Raw genomic sequence first — 8,089 nt, 5'->3', positions numbered from 1 at the left:
AGCACCCTCAGAGCTCCCAGGGTCTCAACCACCAACCAAGGACTATACATGGAGGGGTCTGATTGTTCTGGCAGCACGTGTATAGTAGAAGATTGCAAATTCAATCATCAATAGGAGGAGAGGACCTCGGCCCTGTGAAGGTTCTGTGTCCCAATGTAGGGGAATTCCAGGGCCAATAAGTGGGAGAGGGGTGGCAACGGGGAGGGGGGAGGCAACAGGGGTTTGTTTTTGTTGTTTTTGTTTGTTTCTTTGTTTTTTTGGAGGGGAAACTGGGAAAGGAGAAATCTACATGTAAATAAAGAAAATATCTAATAAAAAAAAAAAAAAACATGTCCTATTTGGGGCTGAGCACTCAGTCTTCCCTCTCAGAGCTTTGACCAGTTATGCATCTCTCCCTCGACTATTGCCCACTAGAAAACAACAGCAACCATAGCCACCCACAAAGCTTTCCTGATAAAGGCCAACTGCAGCTCAGGTGTGTATGTATAAATATAAATATTTAGAAGTCAACTTGATAACATAGTTATTTGTCAAAATACCAATAAGAGCCAGTACCCTAAGGCCTATGACTTCCCCAACCATTGACTTTTGACAAGGGTGACAGTATCAGGCATGAAATTTCTTCCTGTAGATTAAACAACTTTAAATCCAACTATCAAGTTGTATAATCATAATAGGTGTACTACTATTGTACCAGGAGATACATCTTGCGTGGAGGTTGGTATTTTAGCACACAGCCTGGCACTGGGGAAAACCAGTGATGGCTTTTCTTCCCTAGTGGCATGCAGAGCACCTCTGGAACTGTGAGAGCTAGTCAGCAGGGGTTACATACATTTTCAAGCCTGCTGGAAACGCATTCTCCTTACAGGCTTTGCCATCCTCACCACATCCTTGGCATTGTCGTCATTGCTTCTTTCCTCAGGGTCCATTAACAAAGCCCAGGCTCCACTGCTAAGGAAACCTAGAGTAATGGGTACTCTTGGTTGTCAACTTGATGACATCTGGAATGAACCACAATCCAGAAATGTAGGGCACATCTAGAAGAGACTTCTTTGGTGTGTTTGAAGTGGGTACATCTATTCCGGACCTTCGAGGCAGGAAGATGCATGCCTTTGATCTGCTCTTGAAGCAGGAAGAACACACACCTTTAATCCCAGATCTTGAAGTGGGAAGACACACCTTTCGACTAGGCCATGACTTCTGCTGGAAGTCTCTGTACAAACATAGACAAGGATGTTTGTGATGTTTGCCTCCTTGCCCTTACCTTTTAAGCACTTCCATTCCTTCACTGGCGTTAGAGCCTACTTCTTCGAAATTCCAGCATATACTGAAGACCAACTGAGACATCCAGTCTGTGTACTGAGTGACCATTAGGTTCTTGGACTTTCCATCCACAGCTGGCCATTTGCGGTGGTGGTTTGAATATGTAGCCCATGGGAAGGGGCACTCTAAGGAGGTGTGGCCTTATTGGAATAGTTGTGGTCTTGTTGGAGGAGGTGTGCCACTGTGTAGGCAGGCTTTGAGGTCTCCTAGTGCTCAGGCTCCACCCAGTGTGGAAGAGAGCCTCCTCTTGGCTGCCTGAGGAACTCCTGGCTACCTTTGGATCAAGATGTAGAACTCTCAGCTCCTCCAGCCACATGTCTGCCTGCACACTACCATGCTTCCCACCATGATGATAATAGAATCAACCTCTGAAACTGTAAGCCAGCCCCATTAAATGTTTGCCTTTGTCCCAGGTTAGGGTGGTACCTGAGGGAGGCTTCTCCTTCTCTGGGGAAAAAGGGAAGGGGTGGTAGGGGGAGGGGTTTTCAAGAGTGGGACTGGGAGGAGTGCTGCAATTGGGATGTAATATGAATTAAAAATTATGAAGAAAATGTTTGTCTTTATAAGAGTTGCCTTGTTCATGGTGTCTCCTCACAGAAATGAAACCCTAACCATCATTGGATTAGTTGGACTGAAGCTTGCAAGTTAGTCCAATAAATCTATCTATCTATCTATCTATCTATCTATCTATCTATCTATCTATCTACCTACCTATCTATCATCATTCTGTAAGTTCTGTAGAGCCCTGACTGATCCACCTAGACACTGTTCTCAATCCTTTCTTTCACTTTCCCAGTTCACTCCTAGTTTCTCCATCCTTCTGTTTTCTATTTTTTTTCTACTCTGTTTTCTAAGGTGCTCATCACCTCCTCTCCACTTGCCTTACTTCTCTTCCATAACTTCCTCTTTTCAAAAGAGGTTTCTGGAGCTGAGGGACCTGCCTTCCTGCTACTGTCTCCCTGCCCACCGCCTGGCCTGTTCAGAGGCCCTCGGGGTTTCCTCCTGGGCACCACACACCAGCCAAAGCAGTGTTCCAGACTCCCAAGAAAGCTTTTGACTGAAAGGAAAAAAAATCCGTTACTTGACTTTTTTCAGAGATCAAAGAGGCCAATAGAACTGCTGGATGCAGAAGAGACCTGACCTCTTTTCTGTTAAAACCCAATTCAAAGGCTTAGGCTCCTTAAGACCCTGGAGACTATCTTACTGTTCACCCAGAAGTAGACTCAAGTGGAGTGCCACAGTACTAGTCACATCTTTTTTTAATCTTAGCGGAACTGCTTGAAATTTAGGTTCAAGGAATATATACCTATACCTTCTTAATCCTAGTGTGTCACCCACTGTCCTGCTTCCAGCCTTCTGTCATTATGGTCCCTCCTACATTTAATCAGGGAATGTGTATTCTTCCAGTGCAAACTTGAGAGCTCTGTAACATCTTCTCTCGTGACCTCAGGCAAAGCTCTGGCCTCTCTTCCTGGGTGTCCTCCATATCTCTTTGAGAGTCACCCTGGCTCCTAATCATCCCATTCCATCAGCTCCCTCTGCTTTCCAGCAGCCAGTGTTCTTTGTCTGGGTGTTTTACCATGGCAGTACAAGTTCCACAAGGGAGGGGACAGATGTTTTATCATGATGCTCTCAAGGTTAAGCCTGTCCAAGGTACTTCATTAAACTCATCCAGCGAACAAGCCAAACTTCCCATCCATATCCATTAACAATGGAAAAAAATAAATCAACAAAGAACTTGGTAGCATTTCTTTCTTTCTTTTTTTTTGGTTTTTTGAGACAGGGTTTCTCTGTATAGCCCTAGCAGTCCTGGAACTCACTTTGTAGACCAGGCTGGCCTCAAACTCAGAAATCCGCCTGCCTCTGCCTCCCAAGTGCTGGGATTAAAGGCGTGCGCTACCACCGCCCAGCCTAGCATTTTTTATTAGATGCATACCATCTATCTGGTTACCCATGATTACCTGATTAGAAATCCTCAAACTCTTTTTTTTTTTACTTCCCAAATCCCAAACCAAGAGTCTATCCCCCCCCTTCTCAAATGGTCCAGCATCCATTCTCCATTGTCTATACCATCAATACCTAACTGCATTCGTCCAGGCTCTGATTTCTCTTTCTTCTTCCCCTTTCTCTTTTTCCCTTAACATGGTCTCATCATATAACCTAGGTTAGTCTCTAATTTGTGATCCTTCTGCCTCAGCCTCCCGAGTGATCCACCTCCTGAGTAATGGGATTATAAGAGTGTCTCACCATGCTTGGCTACATTACTGTCTTAATTAATTCAGGATGCTATCGTAAAAATACCATGGACTCAGTGGTATTTTCTTTTAGTTTGTCATGGTTCAAGAGAGTTCTGGGAAGTCCAAGATCAAGGTGCTGGTAGATTTTACTTTTACTGGGTGACTCCTTTCTGACTTGTAGCTGTTCTTCTTACTCATGTGACCTCGCATGGGGGAGAAGAGAGTCTTAAGTGTCTCTATCCTTATGAAGCCACTAATGTCTACCATGTGCTCTCTAACCTTTTGTCCGCATCTAAACCCCTTCTAAATTATTTCCCAAAGGCCCAACCGTCTGCTACCATTAGATCCTGGGTTAGGACTTTACTAGGGTTCTGGGGAGATGCATACATTCATAACAACTCCAGGGTCTTCTCTGTAGGGGGTGCTGATTGGCTTTAAAATTTGAACCCAAGGTTTTGAACCTGGAGTTTGGAGGTTGTCCCGACACTTCTGTTGATAATCTAAAAGGTCCTTCAACTTCCTGAAATACTTTTCAAAGCTCAGAGTGTGTGACTCTCACTAGTTTTCTCAATCACCAATTTTTGTATCCCAACATGAAGATCCCCTCCTGAAGACCCACCCTTGTCATGCCAGTCTTCTGGCTTGACTTTCTCCTTCTAAAGCCCTGTTGATTTGTGTGCATCATGCTGTTCTAGCCTTATTTTATTTTTGTTTACCAGTACTATTATTATTGTGTGTGTGTGTGTGTGTGTATGTATGTATGTATGTATGTATGTATGTATGCATGTATATGTGTGTGTGTGTAAATGCCATGACATGGCACATATGTGGAAATTAGAGGACAACTTTCAGGAGTTGGTTTCCTCCTTCTCACATGGGTTGTGGGCCATCAGGCTTGCTTGGTAAGCACCTTTATCTACTGAGCCATCATTCTGTCCCTCGGCCTCATTTTATGTTCCTCTCCTATCACCATCTTTGGTCTAGGTAGCCCCATCCTTTTATCATAGCCCCAACTCTTTTGCATTAGGAATAGATTTTGGGTGCTGGAATAGGATGAGGGGGGCTTTCACTAGAGTGCTCAAAGGTGTCTGCCTAGGGCAGTACAGGAGTTGAGAACATGTCAATGGATCCTTGTCTGGTCCTAAGGGGCAGAGTTTCACATTAGGCGAACTGTGGTCAGTGTGTTCTGGAGAAGAGCTCTAAGGATTTAGCAACTTCAATTATTTAGTCAAGGAAGTGGAGAAAAATAGTGGTTGGGCTGGTGTTCATGGCAGATGATGAAGAACTGAGGATTCAGATGCAGGCAGGAAAAACCAGCTCCCAAATGCAAATACAGAGATAAAGGATGATGCCCACAGGGCACCATTCTGGGTAAGCACCATGGAGACCAGAAGAAGGTAGCTGGTCAGTCACTAAACTCATTTATCTTCACCTCTGACTCATACCTAGCTAGACTCTATCCACTGGTCCGTATTTTAGCCCAGATCCTGAGGAAGGAAACAAAAGAGAGAGGGTTGGTAGTAGAGGAGTTGGACATTGGTCAGATTTTCAAGGTAGGGCCAGTTACAGGGGCCTGATAAGAGAATTCCATCCATCATAGAATAAAGAAGGAGAACAAATGGACTTCTTAGCTTGATAATATGATTAGAGTAGGACTAGCAGCAAGGCTGGGTCCCTGCCTTCATCCCAAAGAATAAGTTATTGATGGTTGGATTTCAGGCAGCATGGCTCTATTCTTGCTTTTGTACCTGGTCACTTTGTCCTAGATGTGGTTCACAGCACTCCGAGTATATTATTTCATTTGATCATTTAATCCTGTATACTGCATACTCATATTTTAAAAGAAGGAAACCAAGAAATGGAATGGAATGACCTTATCCAAGGTCACACATACATTTTATTAGTGGTGGAGCTGATATTGAACACTGTCTAGCCACTTTTGAGCAGGAGACCCCACTTATAGTCCTTAAATCTACCCCATATGCAGTTGCCAGGCTTATAGATTCAGCCTCAGGGTGCGCTTCAGCCATTAGGGCACGGCGAATGCTCAGACAACATTGCTGCCTTAGTGATATGATTTGTTTCCATTGCTCCACATTCTTTATTGCCTTTGCTGCCTCACTTCTACTTGCTACCCCACGTTCAACATTTACATCAAATATTGGAAAGGTAAAGACAGACTGGGGAATGTTTAGAGAAAAATAACAAAAATGAAAGAAAGGGATTGATATGTGTGGAAAAGATAAAAAGAGATATATTTACCTGTCCAGGCTGGGTGATAGCTAAAAAAGGATGTGAACACCCAAGAGGGCAAATGATGGGCTAGATCTATCTGTTTTTAGTTACTTTACAGCTCCAGCATCAATAGTTCTCTCTGTGTGTTCTTATGCTGAAATCCAACAAGGATTTATTGAGTGTAGGAGGCTTTGCTCTTAGATTCAATGTGTTTCCAGAGGCTTCGTCTTAAGTAGATCAGTTGCAAGGTAAAAACCCGAGGGCACCTTGCTGGTGCCTTCATCTGAATGGATGTGCTTTGGCAGTGGTGTTGCAAGTCATCAGATGAGTGGGGTGAGACAGCAAGATGTGACTTTTATGCCTGGAAGAGATCTTAAAATCAAATCATCTTCATTTTATAGATGTGAGACCCGAGGCTCCACGCACTCTTGTAAGCTGTGTCAAATCAAATGGTAGAGTTGGAGATGGAGAGGCAGGCAGATTTCCTGACTCAAAAGAGCCTGAAAGAGCCCAGATGAACCCAACAAGGATAGATGGAGGGATCCTTTGATTAACTTTTTGACCTTTGTGATTCAGCTCTAAGTCACACGAAAGTTCTTTCCTCATGGTACTTATTCATGTGAAGGACTGCTGATGAAGTCTACTGTAAATAGACTATCTTCTCCTGCATCCATACCCAACAAAACTAAAGTCAAAGGATGAAAACAACTTCCAACCAGAGTCTCTGATTCATGACCATGTCATGAACTATGACCACGAACACTCAGTGTAGCCCTGACATTTCTTCCTTCCCCTTCTCCTCTTTAATCTTTCTTTTTTTTCTATGTGTAGAGCTTTAGAACTATTACTACAAATTCTTTGACATTTCTTACATTGAGAGAGTGTTTATACTCACTTTCCTTGGCTCTGGGTAGGACTTCACTACTCAGTCAATGTACTTCCTCTGCCATGAGTAGAATACAGCAGAATGAACAATATGAGACTTCTGAAACCAGGTTAGAAAGGGCCACAAAGATTCTGCTGGTTTTTCTTCGGTTGTTGGGAGCTTTCAGTTTCTATGTGAACATACATATAAATGCAAGTATCGATAATTTATAGATGTGTAAATGCATGTGTAAACATGTTTGCTGTATACACATATACAAGTAAAATAAATACATGCACATGTGCATGTATACATGTAAATGGAGAGAAAGAGGGAGTGGGAGAGAATCTGAGGGGTTCCAATGTTGCTTTCCTAGTCCAAGACTAGAATTATGTCTGAAGAGCCCTTCAGGATGACATCCGCTCCACTACCATCTCACTGCCATCCTATGAGGGGCCCCTGAAAGAGCTCTTCCAGATTTATGGGCCACTGTTTTGGTGTAGTTTGCTATGTGGGCTAGAGGAAGACTATCCTCTAAAGTGTTATTGCACATCCTTTTTGCCCCCTTTCTTTTCTCAAATCTCTAGTGCTGTCTGCTGACTGCTGCCACTGTCACAATGCATTGAGAAAACAGAAGCGACCTATGAGACTCCTTCATCTTTCCATTTCCCCCTTCTAGCTTGCCTTCCTGCTGCAGTGAATGAGGGGGTGTGGTGTCCCTGACCCCACAGGACCTTCCTCTTAGGGAGGAGTCTTCATCTTATTTGGTTGGTTGGTTACTCCTGCATTGAACTTTGGACCTTGAGGTTGTGACAGGAAAACAAGGAAGGTTCAGAAACTCAAGGATCCAATGGCCGTCAAGGCTGTGCAAGTGCATCAGTGGTGGTGGTCATCTGCGGCAGCCTCGTCACCTTCAGTTCCTGTGTCATCATGATAGTGGCTCAGGGTTGCCTTGAACTGTGTTTCAGTTTTGGCTGGCCTCCCAGCCTCCTTGGGCGCTTATTAGCATTTAGTGTCTTAAGATAGATTTGCTCATCTGGGGAGATGGCTCAGTCAGTTAAGCGCTTGCTAACAAGCACGAGGACTTGAATTAAGACTCCCTAGCTTTTATATAAAAAGTTCAGTGTGGCAGAGCACATCTGTGATACCGGAGGCAGTAGAATCCCTGGGGGCTTGCTGGCTAGCAAGTGTAGCTAAATGGTGAACTCCATGTTCAGTGAGAGACCCTGTCTCAAGTGATACTGTAGAGAGTGATTGAAGAAGACAGCACCAACTTGTGTCCACATGCCCATATGTGCACTTGTGCCAGCACACTATGTACATGCACACACACATGCACACACACAAATAAACATGATACATTCTTTATCTACTTAATGTACCTAGAGTTTCTTTCTTGTTTTAAACCAAGAAAACTGATATGTTCAGC

Source organism: Mastomys coucha, unplaced genomic scaffold (assembly GCF_008632895.1).
Source record: "Mastomys coucha isolate ucsf_1 unplaced genomic scaffold, UCSF_Mcou_1 pScaffold6, whole genome shotgun sequence".
NCBI lineage: Eukaryota > Metazoa > Chordata > Mammalia > Rodentia > Muridae > Mastomys > Mastomys coucha.
This window is presented reverse-complemented; position numbering follows the sequence as displayed.